At 46.8% G+C, this 21,164-nt stretch overlaps 1 protein-coding gene across 9 annotated transcripts in view; it reads left to right on the plus strand.

Moving 5' to 3' along the window:
- Window positions 1-21,164, plus strand: part of FOXN3 (forkhead box N3) — a 446,920-nt gene that overhangs the window by 114,547 nt on the left and 311,209 nt on the right. For all 9 annotated transcript variants that reach the window (XM_086319211.1, XM_086319213.1, XM_086319223.1 and 6 more), the window contains one exon: window positions 7,493-7,608. The gene's annotated coding sequence lies outside the window, so the exon portion shown is untranslated. The remainder of the gene's footprint in view (window positions 1-7,492; window positions 7,609-21,164) is intronic.

Here is a 21,164-nt window from a genome sequence, read left to right on the forward strand (position 1 = left end):
TTTACCTTACAGTTTTATGATTCATGTATCAGGAGAGAGAATGTAAAATGGCATGGAAATTTAAGCTAATCTATCCATTTGAGGAGGATTTATTTTCTGACCATAGGTGGACTTTTACAAAAAGTGGTATGAGAAACAGAGCTCTTGGATCTGTGGGACTGTCTCATGTGGGCACAGGGAACTGGCCCCGGCATCTGCCGCACATTCTTCTTCACGGTGAATGTTTGGTTCAGTGAAAAGGGAACACCCATGGGGGTGATGGCGTTCCGGAGCTTCCTGCCCACCCGGGCATGCAGGGGGCTGGGAGAGACTGTGTAGTATAAATCAGGGATGGAAGCCTAGGGTGTTTGACACCTAGTGGGGAGATATGACTTGCCTTTCTTTGGGGCTTCCCTGGTGGCTCAGACCGTAAAGCATCTGACCACAATGCAGGAGACCCGGGTTCGATCCCTGGGTGGGGAAGATCCCACAGAGAAGGCAATGGCAGCCCACTCCAGTATTCTTGCCTGGAAAATTCCATGGATGGTGGAGCCTGGTGGGCTACAGTCCACGGGGCTGCAAAGAGTCGGAAACGCTGAGCAGCTTCAGTTTTCTTCTGAATAAGGTGATCCAGGGACTTCCTTAGCAGTCCAGTGACTAAGGCCTGGCCTTCCATCGCAGGAGATGCAGGTTTGATTCTGGGTGGGAAGCTAAGATTCAGTAACTGAAAGCGAAGTGGTGTCCAGCTCTTTTCGACAACATGGACTGTCGTCCATGGAATTCTCCAGGCCAGAAGACTGGAGTGGGTAGCATTTCCCTTCTCCAGGGGATCTTCCCCACTCAGGGATCGAACCCAGGTCTTCCCCATTGCAGGCAGATTCTTTACCAGCTAAGCCACAAGGGAAGCCCAAAAATACTGGAGTGGGTAGCCTAGGCCTTCTACAGGGGATCTTCCCAACCCAGGGATTGAACCGACGTCTCCTGCATTGCAGGTGGATTCTTTACCAACTGAGCTATCAGGGAAGCTCAAGATTCAATAAAGACTGTACAAATGGTCCACATAAAAAAGATAAATAAATAAGGTGCATGAAGGCACCTGTGCTTGGCGCTTCCCGAGGCAGAGGAGTCAAATGCCGTTGGTGTGAGGGTTTACTTGATGTTCCGCTGTTACATTTGAGGAGCCCTGGAAACCTTGGGTTCATTAACCTGAAGCTCTAAAACTAGAAATCAAAGAAGTGCCAATGAACTGCGTTGTTTTCTTTTCTTTAAAGTTTTTTTTTTGATGGGGATCGTTTGAAAGTCTTTATTTAATCTGTTGCGCTGTTACTTCTGTTGTTTATGTTCTGGTTTTTTGGCCACAAGACATGTGCAATCTTAGCTCCCCAATCTGGAATCAAACCTGAACCCCTTCATCTGGAAGGTGAAGTCTTAACCAGTGGACCGCCAGGGAAATCCCCTCGTGAACTACTTTGGATGACAGTTCAACTTTTGTCTGTTTGAGGAGTGCAAGCCCTTCCAACAGTTGAGACATTTGTATAGTTCTTTTTTTTTTTTTCCATCATCCCCAAATGTTTTCCAGTATAAAAAAAAACTCCAAAAAACACCAGTCTAGGCCATGTTTCGTTAACTCTTTCCTAAGAATAGAAAAACAGAGAAACCTAAACGGAGAGCCCCAGGCCGCAGCAGCTATTCAAATGTAAAACCCTGGCAGCGCTGTAGGAAACTCCATTGCTTCCATTTGGAGGGCCAGGAAATTGATTTGGAAAAAAGGGAATTTGAGGGATTCCCAAATAGTGGCAGCATGAAATAAATAACAGAAAAACGAAAGTACAGACTGCTCTTAGTGTTACCAATGGTAAATGGTAACAGAATTGCCAGAATAAACTGCTCGGGCACAGCTCACTGGGAGCCTCCACCGCCTCACAGTTACTGACGGCTCTCACTGCTCACGGGCTGAGAGCCAGTCCCCAGGCTGGTGTCCAGCCTCAGTCCCTTCCAGCCTTCCCTGTGACTCGGTCTCTTTCTCGGGCTCCTGGGGGCCTGTCCCAGGGTAATAAATAGTGTATCTTGGCCCTGGGGGGCGGGGGGGGTGGTACATCGCTAGGCCTCTGCTCTTGCTGCTGCCTCTGCCCAGATTTCTTTCCTCCCACCCTCCCAGCTTGAATTCCTCCAGAAAACCTTTTGGATCCCCCCCCACCCCCCGCCTCACCCTCATTGGGATGACTTTTCCATCCTTTCCATCATGTGTCCATAACAGTTGGGCTTCAAATTGTAGCACTTATTTCACTATATTAGGATGAGTTGTATCTTTTCTTAATTGTGATGTAAATATATCAAAGACACAGGACCTGATTTAGGTACTTCTGTAGCTTTGGCCAGATCTAGAACAGTATTTCAAACTTGTATTTCACTGAATCCTTAAACACTCGCAAAGATACGCATCACCGAACAATGAAGGCTCGAGACGCTGACCACTGTCTTCTGCTCAGACAGTCTGTTGGACACTGAGATTCCTACATCTGTGTCTGTCACAGCACCAAGCATCAGGACCAATTCAGCCACTTGCAGATGCTTCCGAGCTTTTGGCTGTTCAGCATCATCCAAACACAGAAACCAGGTGGATGGCTGATAATTTTTTTTTTTACCTTCATGGAATCAAAGATTTTAGAGCCAGAAGGAACCTCAGGGAGTTAAATTCATGTTACAGAGGAGAAAACTGTGACTTCTCCCAAGGCGCACGGCTGATCAGCCACCCAGGCGAGTAGACCCAGCTGACCCCTCCCTCCGCGGCCCTGCCTCCCGAGCGGTGGCCTTGGATTGCACTGAAGACCAACCCAGTCAATTCCTTTCTGCCCCAAGCCGGACCGGCTGGCCTTATGATATCACCAGGATAGAATTAAAAACAAAAGTAGACTGAGAGTTGAGCTCAGGGGGATGGAGAGCAATGCTAACAGTTCATTCGCCATCGCTTGCTGCAGCTACAGCAACTTCTGGATTCCGTCAAGTTCAGACCCTTAAAAAGAGTGGAAAAAAGAAAGCACATACTTTCCAGGGCCCGGGCGCTGCACGGCAGGCCAGCTGGGCGTAGCACCATGGCAAAAAGGTCTCTTCAGTTTCAGAAATTCGAGACCCAGAGCTTGCATACAGGGCTGTGGCTGCACCCGGGCCTGATCTGGCATCGCTTCTGCCTGCGGTTCTCTCAGACGCAGCTCCTGTGGGAAGCCCATTAGTGTCTAAAGAAAGAACCAGCCCTCCAAGTTGACACAAGGAGCAGGCTGATGTGTGTGTGAGTGTGTGTTTAAAGGCCTGTGTCCGAGGTCAACAGCCTTTTTAAGAGAACTCTTGGTTTTCTATGTAAACGTGTACTTCCTCTGGCCCAGAGTTAGCCTGTTAAGGGAATAAAGCACAATTCAGATTTCTGAGTTGGAAGCCTGATTAATCTCTCTGCCAGTTACATATGGAAATAAATTAGTAAATGGTCCATCTGGGACTAAACTACTGCAGAGATGAGAAGTTATCTCCGTCATATGTCTGTGTTGCTGCAGACTGAGTCGTGCTCACCAGGAGCTGCTGAAAGATATCTGGATGCTCTATCGTGGTCAGAGGAATAAAAGTTAAAAAAAATTTAGAAGTGAAAAATTTACTTTAAAAATTTAGAAGTGAAAATTTTACCTTGGAATATCTTTTGGGAAGACGGTTTGGTTGATGCCAAGTTTGTGTCTTAGGACTTTGCTCTGTCTGCAAATATTTAAAAGGAGAGTCTGAAGGGCATAAGAAACATTTTACTTGTATATTTTCCAAGGCCAAAACAGTAACACATATTGATTGGTACTCAAATGTCTCAGCGAGTATAATTATACGTACAATAAAAATATACCCCTGTGTAATACTGCACTTTATAATTTTCATAGCAACTTCTTGTCTATTTTCTTATTTAAATTTCAAAGAAGGTGAGGCAAGTCAGTGTCTCTAATTCTTGATGGATGAAAAACTGAGGTTTATGAAGCAGCCGATTCTGATTCCAGCCTGGTTTCCATCAGAGCCTTGCATGACATCAAAAGCATTTTCAGTTCTCCGTCACTCATCTAGCAGCACCAGGAAATAAAGCCTGCTGTTTATGTCAGTCTTCTGGAAGCCAAAGTCACCCGTGCTTGATCATGAGAAGTAGTTTTCCTTTTCTCTCTAATTGGAGGTGTTGAGTATTGGTTTACCTTTCAGGGGCATGGTTTTTGTTTGTTTGTTTTAATGACGGTACTTGCAGCTAACATTTTTTTAAAATATTTATTTATTTGGCTGCGTCTGGTCTTGGTTTTGGCACGCGGGAGGCTTCTGTTGCGGGGCTTGGGCTTCTCTCTGGGGGTGGCGCGTGGGCTCTGGGCCTGGCGGGCTCAGTGGCAGGGCACGGACTTAGTTGCCCTGCGGCACAAGGGATCTTAGTTCCCCGACCAGGTATTGAACCCTCATCCCCTGCATCGGAAGATGGATTCTTAACCACTGGGCCAACATGGAAGCCCCTGGGCGTATTTTAATTTTTTAAATTGAGGTGTGATTGGCATAAAATGATAGTAGTTTCAGGCGTATGACGATTCGGTATTTGTATACATTGCGAAATGATTGCAATAAGTTGAGTTGACATCCACCACCTTTACAATTTTTTATTTCGCGTGATGAGAACTTTTAAGATCTACTGTTGGCAGCCTTCATATGTGCAGTGCGGTCTTCTTAACTATGGTCACCCTGCCGTACACAGTATCTCCAAGGCTTACTTTTAACTGCACCTTTTGACACCCCTGCACCCCTTACCCCCAGTCCCTGGTTTATCTGATCCTTTTGCCTAAAGCACGTCCCTCTCCACTGGAGTTATTTTATAAACTAAAAGCATCCGTGCCCTCGAGTGTTTTAGGTGTGGTAACAAAATTGCCCCTTTGCAAATGTCTTGAGGGGACTGTGGTATCCAGGTTCTTACCCTACTTTAAAATTTTCTTTTGGGTCTTCCTCCAGGGCAAACCTTCCATAGTTCATCCTTGAAGCAGCTGAGATGCTCCCCTCTAGAAAAAGCAGTCCTAAAAGTACAGAAAAACCAGACTGGACTCAGAACTAATTCAGTCTCCTGGTTTATCCGACATCAGCTTCTGTGCACACAGCAGGTGCCCCTGGGTGGTCTTCATGCAAGGAGGAGATGCGGTCAGCCCCTTGAGGTGACTTGTCTGCTTGGCCGTGACCTTGTCTCACCCAGGTCACCTGAAAGCTGCTCACTTTTTGGTCAGACCTGGCTCCTCCGTGCATCTGAACAGCTCTCTTGCCTTCTTGGTGACTTGTCTGCTTGGCCGTGACCCTCTCTCACCCAGGTCACCTGCAAGCTGCTCACTTTCAGTCAGATCTGGCTCCTCCATGCATCTGAACAGCTCTCTCGCCTTCTTACCTCTGGGCTTTTGCTTCAGCTGTTGCCTGTTCCCTCCTGTAAAAATCCTGTCTGGATCTTAAGACCCCTTACCACTGTCCTGATGCTTTTCCTTACCTGCTTCCCCACCCCAGAGGTCTCCTTTGTAACCGTCTGATTATTTGTTAGAGGAAATAACACAGTTGAACTCTATTTGAGTTGCCGGTGTGTCCGTCTTCTGTTCCAGTTGTTGCTGCTCCAGTCACTAAGTCGTGTCTCACTCTTTGCGACCCCATGGACTGTAGCCCACCAGGCTCCTCTGTCCATGGGATTCTCCAGGCAAGAGTACTGGAGTGGGTTGCCATGTCCTTCTCCAGGGGGTCTTCCGACATGGACTGAGGAACCTGCGGGGTCACAGTCCATGGGGTTACAAGAGAGTTGGACTCGACTTAGTGATTTAAACAGTAACAAATACCTGTCTTATCTCCCACAGAAGACAGGACATTTCTCCAAGGCAGGGATTTCATCATCCTCTCTCTGACCCCTCCTCCCTTCCTCACCCCTAGCCTAGTACTTTGTCCTTAATTGAAGCTTAAGGTGCATTAGAGCAGGGTGCTTTAAGAAAAATAAATACTCACTTAGCTGCCTCGGGCCTTCATTGTGGTCCCTGGATCTTCAGTTACAGCAGGGGATCTGGCTCCCTGACCAGCAAGTGCACTCTGGCGCCCTGGACTGGAAACACGGGTCTTAGCAGCTGGACCACCGGGGAAGCCCCTCTGGAGTAGGATAATTTTCTTTTGCAACAACAGACTCAGTGTCTTTGGATGGGTAGATAAATTAATGATTTGAGATGTATCAGTGTCCCCCTTGGATGGCTTGTTAAAGCAGATCCCTGGGACCCACCTCCCGATATGCAGATTCAGTGCCTGGTGGGCGGGACCGAGAATTTGCAATTCCAACAGGCTGTCAGAATGATACTGCTGGTGCCCCTTCAGGGGCCACTGTTTGAGATCCACTGACGGAATGAATTTATTTCCTAACATTCTCACTCTAGGCTCGTAGGCTCATACCATTCTTTTCTTTTCCTTTTTTTTTAAAGTATCTTTTTGGAATCTTATCTTTTGGCTGCACCAGGAGGTGTGTTCCTTGACCAGGGACGGAACCTGTGCCCTCTGCACTGGTGGCATGGAGTCTTAACCACTGGACCCCCAGGGAAACTCCCTCATTCTTTTCATGAGAGAGTCATTGCTGTCTCTTCCTTGAGGTGTAGGCCGAAAAAATATCTTCCACCAGAAATTATTATGCTACTGGACTTCCCTGATGGCTCAACAATAAAGAATCTGCCTGCAATGCAAGAGATGCAGGAGACCCAGGTTCAGTCCCTGGGTTGGGAAGATCCCTGGAGGAGGGCATGGCAACCCACTCCAGTATTCTTGCCTGGAGAATCCCCATGAACAGGAGAGCCTGGTGGGCTGCAGTCCACGGGGTCACAAAAGAGTCGGACACAACTGAAGCGACTGAGCACGCACGCATCTCATGCACCAGCTTTTCTATTCTGTAAGATTATTGGTTGACTGTAGCCTCCAGACTTGCAGCCCACATGTGAGCTTTAGCTTGATGGGATCTTTTTCTCCAGAAATAGAGCCGGAATAATTTTATTTGACAACAACAGACTAAAGAGCCATTGACTTTGCAGCCTGTCCACCTGGTCTACCCGGAGGATCAAGGTCGGGTTCGTGTGGTGGAACACTGGCCCTGAATGCTTGTTGGCACTCTGATGTTTTTCCTTTATATAGATGAGTGTTTCAGTGGCAGCTGTAGTAAAATAAAATGATCTCACAAATGTCTCAGTGGCAGCTATAGTAAAATAAGATGACCTCACAGTGTCTATGGCATGTATTTTTAAATCTCTGGGTTCTTTTATGCCCCATGAGGCAGTTTCAAGAATACTCCATCGTGAAAGACTTGATGCTTCAATAACTTTCCAAGAGATAAAGAGGTGCAGTTGCAATTGACTTCTTCACTGAAGTGTGTCGTGCTTTAGAGAGGTAGCTAGAGATGACGTCCCCTGTGGTTGAGAGGGTTCGCTCTCCTCTGCTCTAATCCCATCTTCCTTCTGCTCCTCTCCACCAGCCACTAGACGCACCATCTCCTGGAAGACCAGCGTTCTTGTGATCATGGAGGCCTCTCTGTCCTTTCTGTGACTGGAGCAATGCTGACTGTGGTTTCCTGGACCCATTCTGACTCAGGTAACCACGCTGTGCCTTCCCCAGCTCGTTTACGCCTCATGGAGACTGCACTGAATAGATGAAATACCAAAGCAATATTTAAATGCAGATGCCAGATTGATTGCTTTTCCAGCAATTGATATTCTCTCCCTCTTCTTCCCTATCTTCTTAATGATCAATATATGCAGCTGATCAAACTGACAGTGTGGTCAATCAGTTTAGTCATTAAGATAAAAAGAATGTTGAATGACGTCTTTATTTAAAACTTCGGTGTGTGTCGTAGACACACAAAGCCGTAGGAGCATCGCTGGGGATTTTCGTATAGAAACTAGCTTCTCCTGTACATGGTTTCTCTAAATCATTTTCTTTCTCATAATATTGGATAGGCCAAAAAGTTCATTTGAGTTTTTCCAGCAGATCTTAAGGGACAAACTTTTTGGCCAACCCAGTGCTATGTTTCACCTGAATTATAGTAATCTTCCTTACGTTGAATCTTTGAATTGGGTTTCATAAATATTGTTAAGTATCTGTTTTGTGTGCTTGGGACAGATGGGGATAAAAAACTATAGGATGTATAAAAATATAAGGTATATCCTCAGGCAGCTCACACTTAAGCCAAAGAGCCTAGACTCGCTGGTGAGACAGTGGCAGAGGGTGCTCAGCTGCTGGCTGGGGCTGTGTGCGGGGGTGGTTCTCTGGTTCAGGGAACGAGAAGACTCGGAGGACTGGGACTGAGATACTTAGAATTCATGGAGGACGGAGGGCCTCCGGCGGGCCATGTCACTGGGGTCATTCCGCCGGAGGGAAGAGGATCTGCCTGGCCTGATTGCGATGGTGGGAGTGAGCCCGGCCAGGGAGGGCCTGGCGCCTGGACCAGATGGGTCTTGGAGGACCCTGAGCCTCTGACCCAGCCAGAACCAGGCTCCCACACTGGGCCTTGTCCCTTTAAGGTTCCTCCGGGGAAACCCTGCCTGCCCCTTAGAGCTGCTTTGGCTGACAGCTGCCTCCAGGGGACCCTGGTCACCCTGCTCCCTGGCCAGCCTTCTGCCTCTTTGGGCTTGTCCACACCTGGCCTCTGCTTGTCTGCTGACTGTCTGCCGTCTACACCTGCCCCCTCCCCTCCATGCTTGGACTGGCAGGCGTGGCTTCACGGGGCCCCGGGATGAGCCAAGTGCCCTGTGAGGTCGGAGCCTGGTGATTCCAAGGAGCTGATTCGGAGCTGAGAAGTGGAATGGAAGGGAAGGGTGGGAAGAAGCAGGAGTCTGTAAGTTGATGCCAAGAGTGTACCAAGAGTTCTGAAACCCAGGATATGGGGAGGGCCTCGGGACTGAAGCTGCAGCCATAGTCGGGTGGGAGCCCAGCGGGCTGGCTCATTTTGTGATGGCCCAGTGGACCTCGCCCACCCTCAGCTCTTTTGAATCCAGCAGTGGCCGCTTTCCGGGGCTTGAGGTTCTCCTGAGGCTGCTGCTCGTCCCAGCAGCTCTGCCTGGCCACACTCGCCCTGCCACACCATGCTCCATGAGACCCAGTGCCGGGCAGACGCAGGAGCTCTGGCCTTCTTGGACTCAGGGCTCTGCATCCCCAGCCTCCAGGAAGTGGAAGAACTGGAACAGCAGAATTTCTCTTCTCCTCCCATGAAAGCAGTTGCTTAACCTGTTGTTGCTCTGCCTCTTCTAAGCCTGGGTGGGTCAACAAGGGCCCGCCAGGCTGGTGTGACTCATTCCTTGTTGTTGGGGGTAGACAAGCCGACATAGTTTTCACACTTTTAGATGACTGGAAAAAATTAAAAGAAGAATAGCATTTTTTTCTTCATAGAAATGATATAGAATTCAAATTTCAATGTCCCTCAGTTAAGTTTTGGGGACTTCACATGTGGCACTAGTGGTAAAGAATTCTCCTGCCAACGCAGAAGACGTGGGTTTGATCCCTGAGTCAGGAAGATCCTCTGGAGAAGGGAATGGCAACCCGCTCCAGTATTCTTGCCTGGAGAATCCCATGGACAGAAGAGCCTGGTGGGCTACAGTCCATGGAGTTGCAAAGAGTCACAACTGAATGATTAGGCACACGTGCAAATTCAGCTTTACTGGAACACAGTGACTTCAGTTCAGTCGCTCAGTCGTGTCTGACTCTTTGCGACCCCATGGGTTACAGCACTCCAGGCCTCCCTGTCCATCACCAACTCCCAGAGCTTGCTCAAACTCATGTCCATGGAGTTGGTGATGCCATCCAACCATCTCATCCTCTGTCATCCCCTTCTCCTCCCGCCTTCAATCTTTCCCAGCATCAGAGTCTTTTCCATATGAGTCAGTTCTTCACAACAGGTGGTCAAAGTATTGGAGTTTCAGCTTTAGCATCAGTCCTTCCAATGAACACCCAGGACTGATCTCCTTTAGGATGGACTGGTTGGATCTCCTTGCAGTGCAGGGACTCTAAAGAGTCTTCTCCAACACCACAGTTCAAAAGCATCAATTCTTTGGCGTTCAGCTTTCTTTATAGTCCAACTCTCACATCCATACATGACTACTGGAAAAACCAGAGCCTTGACTAGATGGACCTTGTTGGCAAAGTAATGTCTCTGCATTTTAATATGCTGTCTAGGTTGGTCATAGCTTTTCTTCCAAGGAGCAGGCGTCTTTGAATTTCATGGCTGCAGTCATCATCTGCAGTGATTTTGGAGCCCCCCAAAATTAAGTCTGTCAGTGTTTCCATTGTTTCCCCATCTATTTGCCATGAAGTGATGGGACCGGATGCTATGATCTTAGTTTTCTGAATGTTGAGTTTTAAGCCAACTTTTTCACTCTCCTCTTTCACTTTCATCAAGAGGCTCTTTAGTTCTTCTTCACTTTCTGCCATAAGGGTGGTGTCATCTGCACATCTGAGGTTATTGATATTTCAAAGATGAGCTTCTCCATCTTTAGCTGCAAATAATATAATCAGTCTGATTTTGGAACATAGCCATGCTTACTCATTTCCATATTATCTTTTCCATTACAAGGGCAGAGTTGAATAGGTGGGTCAGAAACCATAAAGAATTTACTTTCTGACCCGTTACAGAAAAAAATTGCCATTCTCTGGACTAGGCAGTTGCATAACCATTGTTTGCAAAATTTGAGGTGTAGACCTTTTTCCTTCATAGAGAAAATATGGGGGCTTCCCTGTTGGTCTAGTGGTTAAGACTTCACCCTCCAATGCAGGGTTTGATCCCTGGTCAAGGAACTAGATCCCGCATGCCTTGCAGCCAAAAACCAAAACATAAAATGCAAACAGTGTTGTAACAGATGCAATAATGGCCTTAAAAATGGTCCTCACCAAAAGAAATCTAAAAGAAACAAAAGAAAATAGGGTGGAAGGTTGAGCAGGATTCGAATAAGCTAGAGAGGAAGAGAGGAGTCTCTAGACTGAGGCAGAGAGGTGGTCATCCTCTGTCGGATCTTTCTGTTCATCTGTTTAACTTTCAGTTAAAGCTAGATTTGACACCAAAGCCGTTTCATTTCAACAACCTAATTATTAGGGTTATCTTTAAAATGAGGCGTCCAGACTTCTTGGGTTAATATAGATGTTGGAACAAATAAACACCAAATTAAAATATACCCTGCATTTTGAAACTTTTTTCACTTGGCACCGAGTATGAACTATTTTACTTTAAACCAGATAAACATTTTGAGTAAGCATTGAAGATTTGCCATGAGTAAGCTATGGCATTTAATCTTGGCAATATCGTCCCAGTCTGGTGGGATTTTATGATACTGTTGAGTGAAAACTGGTGAAAGCTGGAGATGTGGGTTCTACTCCTGCTAACTTGCTGAGCTAAGGTAGGCTATGTCGTATACTAGGGTAAAGAGTACACCCCCAATTTTGGGGCTTCGTGCAATAAGAGTTTATTTCTTACTCAGCCAGAGTTGGATTGCACCGATGTGGCTTTGCTGCCTCCAGCTTCTGAGGTTTCCTGTCTCCCCCATCTTGTGACACCTACGTCTCAAAATGTTGCTTCCTGGTTGCTGCGTTATGTGAAAAAAGAGTTGAGAACACACACCCATTCTTAGGTGGCTTAGACCAGGAGTGACTCAGACCAGTTCCACATTGATAGTCCATTGGCCAGAACTAGTCACATGATTCTCGTTGCTAGGAGACTGGGAAGGAGGGAGGAGCAAGAAGGATGCTCAGGGTCCTGCCTGCCCCTGCAACACTGGGTCACTGTGGGAAAGCTCAAACTTTATCTGTCTTTTGTCTGCTCTTCATTAAAGGCTAATTAACTAAGACCTATACTTTTCACACCGTTTATGAAAGGCTCAAATTAAACAGTTTATGAAAGAGCTGTAAAAGGTATCGCAAGTTGTAAAATATGTAGACTGTAATTGCTACCTTACTTCTTCACCGGGTTTTGAATTGTGAAGGACTGGAGCTGGAATAGTCACACACGCCCCAGCACACCTGAAGGTATCATAGCGTTTGCCATTGACCCAGCGTATTATGATACAGCTGTTTCCTTCACACCCGGAAATATGCTGGTATGGACAGTACGTAGATATGACGCCCCAGCTTGACCCCACTGGTCATCCTTGGAGATTAATGTCAGCTACTGTTTACTGAGCCTCTTTTAAGAGTCACACTGTTCTACGCTTTTGCCTTCCTGGTTTCATTTAATAGCCCAAACAAACTTGTGAAGTAGGTGCAAGTAATCTCACTTTAAGATGAGGTAACAGCCACAGGAAGGTTTAAATTCCGCATCATCACAGCTAGCGAGTCGCGCTGCTCTGCTCTGCACCCCAGTCTGTGTTAAGCAAATTCCACATGACTGCCTCCCTCATCCCTCACGAGGGTTGTGTCCTCGACCACGTGGGGCCCCACTTCCCTGACACTGGCTTTGGAGTCTGTTCCCAGACCACACACTGGGAGAAGGTTTCCGCCCTGAGCGGTGAGCCCAGTCCTTTAGGACCCCGATGAGAAGATGAGCCATGAAGTCACGAAGGCCTTCTCTAGAACCAGCAGATAGTGGGGCCAGGGCTGGCGAATTCCGCTCCCATTATTCTGTCCCTCTTCACTCTCTTCCCTGATGTTGACAACGGCAGCGTGTTTTCAAAATGGGCACTGCCTTTATATAGAGGGAGAAAAGATTTTATTTTGAAATCTTGGGTGGAGTAGAAGTTGAGCCAGTGAAGACTTGCCATGTGTGGTGCAGTTGATCCAAACAGGCATCTTCCCAACGCAAATAGCGAGTCCAAAGCCAGCTCCATTTTCAGCAAGTCTATTTACAAATCTATTTATTAGAAAAAAGAAAGTCAAACCACAACTGAAGACCAGTGTGCTTGCAGAATAATACCGGATAAAAACCCATCTAATCAGGAGATGGTGTCCATTTCCCGGGCCCCTGGCATTCCGAATCACTGATTGTTGAAAACCGACCCTGCAGAATCAAAGGGAACAGACTCTGAAAAGTGGGCCAGCTGTATCAGAATCATCTATTGCATTGCTGGCTTCCAGAAACCCCACCCCACCCCCAGACAGCTATACACGTGGTTTCTAAATGTCCAAAGAACACTAAAGGAATTCCATTATGAAAGAGGAATTAGGTGGAAATTTCTAATCCCGTCTCATAAACAGTAAAGGAGTAACTTTAAAATATTCTGCTTTAAGCATGCATTTAATTTGTGCTCTGGGAACCAAATAATGTTGCTAAGATAAAACATTCTAATAATGATTTATGTAAATTTATTTGTACAAAGTAATGGTGTAGTTGCCTATAGCAAATTGCTTGGAATAGGAAATGACATTTATGAGATTATTTTTTTTTCCCCCTCCAAATGAATACAATGGAGAAAATAAGAGACTCCAGAAAGGGAAAAAGAAATCCATGTTCAACATGGCGTCTAAGGGCAGAAGAGGCAGAGACAGCTCGACAGGTTAGAGGGTGTGCAGACAGTCGAGCAACTCAGTTCAGCGTGTTTTCCTGTGATGGTCTCATTATTTGAGGCATTTGTGGGCCACGCAAAGAGGGTGTTAGATTCTTAGAAGGCTAGAACCCTTTATTTTATAATCATAAACTGCTCAGACACCAAAGCTCTTTCCGAATAGCCAACGACAGATCACTTGTTGTCAAAGTGCCCCGAGAGACAGGGTACTTACAACATGGGGGGCCAAGAGGCCAACTGTAATTAAAAACTGGGCAATTAATCTCAGTGCCCAGTCACTTTCGTGTCAGGGGAAGTTATGCTTGAGTCGTAAAGGGGTCCCGAATGTTAATAAACCAAACAGAAAACTCTCCCAAGGACTGATTCATCCACCTGCTCGGGAGTTCTCCTATGGCTGCCCACTTAGCGCTCTTGGTAATGGCTCTGAGGTGTTTCCCGGAAACATTTCCTTAAATCCCCATATAGGTAACTGAGAGGGTTTCTGGATCTGTGCTTTGGCCTTGTAAATAAATGCCCGTTAGAATTTGCCAGAACCTTTGGAAAAGGTATGATATTAAGACCTTAGTTGTGGGAGGCATTAATTGTTTTCTCAAAATATTTTTACTGTGTCACTTGGTTGTCACACTCATTTTTGTGAGGAAAGAAGAGTTTGTGTTCTGCTTATAGACCGAGGGGCTGCAGAAGCCTCCCAGGAAGGCCACGCAGCTGGACTTTGGCGGCAGGGTGGGGAGGGAATAGCTTCCCCACGACTGTTTGTCTCGTCATCACGAACCAAAGCTGATGAAAGAGATTTGTGAACTTTGGAGGGCGTACTTCGTTTTACAGCAAGGTCAGGGTTTTGGTCCCTTGTAAAGCCCGTTGGAATGGCACTGACCATCCTCAGAGAAATGGCCTTGTCTGATTGGACAGAATGGCGGCTGTGGGACCGAGGCCCGAGGGCTGGTATCAGGGCTCCTGAGAGCCGGCGGGAGGCCTGAGCAGGACTTCAGAAGGCAGTGAGAAGGCCGCGGGCTTCTAGGGAAGAGCGGATGGCCGGGCCTTTCAGCTGTGCCGTTAGAGTGAGTGTCCTGTGAAAGCGTGGCTTCTGGTCGGGGTACTTTTGGTGAAGGGCCCCAAGGGCCCCAGGGGGATGTCAGGGACAAGAGTATCGCCAGAGTTTCAGACTCCTGTCCTGCCTCTTTCCGGCTGAATGACTTCGGGTATAGATTTCTGAGCTGTGGATTCCTAGAAAATAAAGGCAGGTATCTGAGCCTGCATTTGCCCATCTGTAAAATGGGGATAGTGATATTTACCTTATAGAGTTGGAGTGCGAATTAAATAAAATAATTCTTATAAAATATTTGGCACGGGGGAGGATGGTTGGGTGAAATAAGGGAAGGGAATTAAGAGAGGAAGACTTCTAGCTGTAAAATCATGAGAACGTCATATACAGCACAAGGAACAGTTGGTAATACTGTAGTGATTTGCGTGCTGACAAAGGGTTACCGGACGTGTCCTGGTCAGCCTTTCATAATGTATTCCATTGCTGGGATACTATTCCTTAAACTAACATAATGTTGTGTGTCAACTACACTGCAATTAAAAATAAAAAAATAAATGAAAGTTAAATATTTGGCCCAGTGCTTGGCAGGCAGTAAACACTCATTTTATGATAGCTCTTAAATGATGATAATTGTTCTGACTCAAGAATTATGGTTTTGACTGATAACTGGTAATGAGATTAAAATCCACTCGTTAATGAGAATGAATCGAAAAGATTTCTAAATCATTTGTTTCTCTGTAATGAAAGATAGCAGGCTCAGTATGAGAACTCATTCATTCATTCAACAAACAGTTCTGTTTTAAAAAATAATTTATCGACATATGTTGCTCCGAGTCTTCGCTGCAGCGCAGGGACTCCTCACTGTGGTGGCTTCTCTCGCTGTGGAGCACAGGCTGTAGGTGCCAAGGGCTTTGGTAGTTGCGGAGCACGGGCTTCATTGCTACATGGCATGTGGAATCTTCCCTGACCCGGGATTGAACCCGTGTCCCCTGCACTGGCAGACAGATTGTTATCTCCTGTACCACCAGGGAGGTCCCACCAAACAGTTCTTGAGGCTGAAGGCCTCTGGCAGTCTGTTTGCCAAGAAGGGAGAGGCCGAATACAGAACTCTAGTCTCAAGGGATGAGCAAAGGCCCTGAGCGGGCCACTTTAACACATATGGTCCTTGTTTCGCAAGAATCAGAGATTAAGCTGGTCTACATCTTTAGCTGCTGCGGAAAGCCCTGGTTTGGGTTCAGACTTTGCCCGTTGGTTGCCTTCAGAACCGCGATCTTGGCCAGGGGAAGAGTAGGTTTATGTCAAGAAGAATAGATGGAACCCTTTGGTCCTTGCTCCTTCTGTCTGCCTGCAAAAGGAGGTGTTCGTGTCCTTCACACTTGTGTTCTTGGCCACCGTGGGGTCGGGCCCCTGGGCTGAAAGGGTGAATGCATCCTTTTGTTAGAATTCATTTCCATTAGAAGCACACATCCCCCTTCCTTATCAAGGAGTGAAAGGAATCCAATGTAAAATGTGTTGATTTTTCTTTTTCTTTTTTTGAGATGGCCATATAGTTATATCACCTTAGAAAAGGGGTTTCACAGAAGTTCTCAGAAGGGAGATAAGGAAATGTGAACGTTCTCAAGTGAGGTGAGGAAGTCGGTGATAATCCTCGGATTCGGGGTCCAGTCTGTCTATTTCAGTGGTCCCCAAACACCAGGGCTCGTCCGGGGTGGACTCTGAGGGGCCTGCGGGGTCGGGTGGGGGCGACAGACAGATAAGTACAAATGAGAGTTCAAAGATGAGCTGCTCCCCAGCCCAAGGCAAAGAGAAAAACAAGCGCAGGAGAGTGCCTTCAGTATCCTCTACTAGGAAAAGTAAAAGTTGGCAACCTACGCCTCTCCTGAAACCATTTTTGCAATCTCCTCGTGGTGCAGAATCACGATCTGGGAACCTCCTTGCCTTGGCTTCTCCCGTCCTGTCTTCCCTGGGTCCCTCCTCACCTCCTTCTCCTCCTTTCTGGCTCCTCTGCTGTTTTCTGGAGGTGCACAGCCTCTGGCTTATCCTCCTTATTAACAGGAGGTGGGCAAGTGTTCGAGACGTAGCAGCAATTACGACTTCTCTGTCGTTCAAGGAGGAGAAAATAAAGGCCTCTGGAGCGACGATTAGGCGTCTGTCCGCAGCACGCTGGCTTAAGGATGGCGTAGTCTGGAGCTTGCCTGGTGACCCAGTGCTTGGGGCCCCACGCTGCCACTGCTGCGGGTGTGAGTTCGGTCCCTGGTTGGGGAAGGAAGATCTTGCGTGCGGTGTGGTGTGGGCACAACATGATGGAAGTTAAACATTAAAGAATACACAGTCACACCTTTGTCTCCTTGTGGAAATCTGGCAGACAACATTGCCCCGTTACTTCCTGGCCAAAAGTGCCGTATTGTGCTTTTTCCCTAGAGTGGACACTTATTTGTCCACATTTATTTTACTCTCCCTCTGGTATATGTGTGTGAACTCCCCAAATGGATATTTGGGTGTTGACCAGGGACAGAGTCGTCTGAGCTCAAACTCAGACTTGTGCTCATCTCAAAGCTGCCTGCAATGCAGGAGACCCGGGTTCGATTCCTGGGTCAGGAAGATCCCCTGGGGAAGGAAATGGCAACCCACTCCAGTATTCTTTCCTGGAGAATCCCATGGGCAGAGGAGCCTGGTGGGCTACAGTCCATGGGGTCGCAAGAGTCGGACACGACTGAGCAACTAACCACCATATCTCCATCAGTGATGAAAGGCACATAACTCAGGTGAGAGGTTTTTGGCTTAATAGTAGAGAGTTAGGTTCAAAGGAATAATTATGACTCAGAGCAGGGCCGTCTCCCAGAGTCTGAGAGGAGATCTGTTTTGAAGCTGATACCCTTTGAAAGAGAATGGTGTCCCAGTTGCCCTCGTTAATATGGCGGCTCATGGTGAAGGAAGGGAAGGCGCTCTGCAGAGGGCAGGACACACGCCCAAGCCCAGTCCCTGCCTCTCAGTGGCTGGACTTTTAACCGACACTCAGACGCTAGGAGAGGGTGGGCTTGTGAAGTGAACACATCTTACGGCAAGTCAGTTCAGTCCACTTCTTCGCATGTCTTTATCCTTGCCGGGAGCTGCGGAGACCTCACTGTCTTTGACCTTTTTTCCTTGAATACCAGAGGCTGTCATTACCCCAGAGAGAAAGCATATTTTTTTTTCCAGGTGCAAAAATCGAGGCAGGGAATGGGTTGCAGGAGCTACTGGAAGGTCGAGATTACTTGCCAATTAGAATTTAATAGATGTTCTCTGTGGGTAGTTGGATCTGTGAATGGACAGCTTCTCTTGTGAATCAGTCTCGGGTGAACTGCAAGGAAACTGGGCGATGCTGAGCTCTGAGTGAGGACTGGATGCTTTCTAGACTGCTCCACTGGGTCCTCTAAGGTAACTAACGAGATGCTGTGCTTTTTTTTTCTTTGCAGAGTGGTGCGTACCCACATGATAGGAAGTTAGGTGCTTGATAAATGCTTCTATATAGTCACGGCCTATTATTTGTATGGCACTTAACTTTATCCCTCATGTGAAAATACCTGCAACATCATAAGAATCTGTTTTGGGGATATATATGTATATTCCTTTAATGCATTTGTATATGTAAACATATATGTGCGATGTGTGTATAAATAAACCAGAGATATCATTTGATTCTGGGATAGTTTATAGGATTCACTGATTTCTTATGAAAATATCTAAATCACCCCCATTGTAAGTGGTTCCCCTTTTTTGTTTTTGGAACATTTGATGAGCATTTTACTATTTTTTTAGAAATATATGTATTTATTTGGCTTTGTTGGGTCTTCACTGCGGTGCTCCAACTCTGCAGTGCAAGGGTTTAATGGTTGCAGCCTGGGCTTAGTTCCCCTCAGCCTGTGGGATCTTAGTTCCCCGGCCAGGGGTCGAAACCGTGTCCCCTGCATTGGAAGGTGGATTCTCAACCACAGGACCACCAGGGGAGTCAAGAGTCATTTCTCTTTAATACCATTCAGTCTCCACTTCTTTTTAAATTCTTTTACCCAGGACACTGTAAGTAACCTCCGGTTGTATGTTGCTTAACTGAACAAAAATGTCAACAACCTGCTATTTATTTTATTAAACAGCTTGAGTAGAGATGTTTGGTCTGATTGCCGGAAATTGTTAGCTTATCACCAAGCTGCCCTGATGATTCTTATTATTCAATTTGCATTGCTTACAATGATAATTCTTACTACATAAAAGAGCATGATGTTTTATTTGTATAGTTCTTTCATTAATAATTTAATTGACTGTTACATCCGAGTGGTCCTGCAACACGCACATCTAAGTTCCTAGAGATTGGCCCCTGGGCACCTTGGGAAGTCAGAATTTAGATACAAACAGAAACGCTTAAGGCTCGGATACGGGTGGTTGGCAGGTTCTTTGGCCTTAACATCCAGTGGGTTGGCTGTACATTTCCCCTCGTCTTTATTTCCAGGCATTTTATTGACTCCATCAGCTGTGACTCTGATCTGGTCATTTTAACAACCTAAGAAATTAGATCATGGTATAATTGTTTAGGGGCTTCCCTGGTAGCTCAACTGGTAAAGAATCTGCCTGCAATGCAGGAGACCCTGGGTTTGATCCCTGGGTTGGGAAGATCCCCTGGAGGAGGGCATGGCAACCCGCTCCGGTATTCCTGCCTGGAGAATCCCATGGACAGAGGAGCCTGGCGGGCTACAGTCCATGGGGTCGCAAAGCATCGGACATGACTGAGCGACTGAGCACGCAGCACACACATAGTCATTTTAATCACTAAGATGACTAGATCGATACCAATTTATAAGTGAAATAGGTAATGATGGCTAAAACAGTAAATCTGACCCCAAATGATTGAGTCAGCGGCTTCATATCAGCAGAATCTGTGTCTCTGGGGCCTCTTCTTCAGACATGGGAAGCTTTTTTTGGTCACAGCTTAGCAAGTGTTCCAGGATGACGCTGCAATTGTGTGAGATGTATGTTTTGATCCAGGTGCTGGAGGAAAACCTTGTGGATTCTTCCCGTGTAGGAGAGTACTACAATTTTGTCTCCATTCCTGTTGTAAATAAAATGGTGAATTGAAATATGACTTTGGAGTCATGAGCAATAGGGGTGAACGTGATTTTGGGGGTGTCAATCCATAGTGATATTCAAGGAACTGGCTTTTAAAACTCTGGATTCAACAGAGAAAGAGATCGGACAAAGAAGTTCGTGTATGGCCATTCCCGCCTGACATCCGGGCAGGTACTCGCGTGTGTCAATCGAGTGTTCTCCAGGGAATCTTCCACTTCAGAAACTGGGGCTTGTTAACACTGTTGCCTTCTCTACGGGTGGATGACACGTTTGAGCATGTTTTAATGTCTAGCCCTGCACCCGGGGAGTGTTCGCTGGGGTCTCAGGAGAAGAATTGGAGAGTTCAGACGATTGTTTGAGAGCTGTTTATATTTATTTTTTGGCCCCACTGTGCAGCTTGTGGGATTTTAGTTCCCAGACCAGGGATTGAACTTTTGGAAAGGAGTTTGGTTTCTCATAATTAAAAATTGTGTCTACATCTGTAATAAACATCTGGATTCCTAGTACTGCAAACCCTGTGGAAATACAGCCAGTTGCCAGTTCAGTAGAAGGTCATGATCTGGTAATAGAGCTGAAGCTCCAGTACTTTGGCCACTTGATGCAAAGAGCCGACTCGTTGGAAAAGATCCCAATTCTGGGAAAGAGTGAAGGCAGGAGGAGAAGGGGATGACAGAGGATGAGATGGTTGGATGGCATCATTGATGCAAAGAGCCAACTCGTTGGAAAAGATCCCAATTCTGGGAAAGAGTGAAGGCAGGAGGAGAAGGGGATGACAGAGGATGAGATGGTTGGATGGCATCACCGACGCAACGGACATGAACTTGGGTGAACTCTGGGAGACAGTGGAGGACAGGGAGGCCTGGTGTGCTATGGTACATGGATCGCAAAGGGTCGGACGTGGCTTAGTGACAGAGCAACGACAACACGCTCTGGTGACTGAGTGGTGCGTTTGTGTCCCTGAGGGTAGACTAGGTTATGGGTAACAGATGCCCCCCCAGACTAAGGGGCATGAAACAATGAAGATACTATTTCTTGTTCATCCTATGTATCTGCTGAGCTTGGCTGGGGGACTCTGGCCTAAGTCATCCTCATCCTTGCTCCCAGATGGAGGCGACGGAACACACCCCATCACCAAGACTGAGAAAAAGGAAAACAGCGAAGCTCTTGCTGGCTCTTGAAGCTGTCCAGGAGTGACCTGTGTCACATCCACTCACGTTTTACTGGCCAAATCTAGCTCCCACCTAACTTCAACAAAGTGGGGAAAATGTTGTATAATTGTGCACTTGAAGGAGAGAGAGCTGAACTATTTATAGACAACTTTATGATGCCCATCGTATACAAGGTGTGCTCAGCCGCTCAGTCATATCTGACTCTTTGCGAGTGTATGGACTGTAGCCCACCAGGCTCCTCTGTCCATGGGATTTTCCAGGCAAAAATAGTGGAGCGGGTTGCCGTTTCCTTCTCCGGTGGATCTTCCCAGCCCAGGGACTGAACCCACGAATCCTGCATCGGCAGCGGATTCTTTACCG

The sequence above is a fragment of the Bos grunniens genome, chromosome 10 (assembly GCF_055505025.1).
Source record: "Bos grunniens cultivar Pamir isolate PY7600 chromosome 10, Bosgru_T2T1.0, whole genome shotgun sequence".
NCBI classification, from domain to species: Eukaryota; Metazoa; Chordata; class Mammalia; order Artiodactyla; family Bovidae; genus Bos; species Bos grunniens.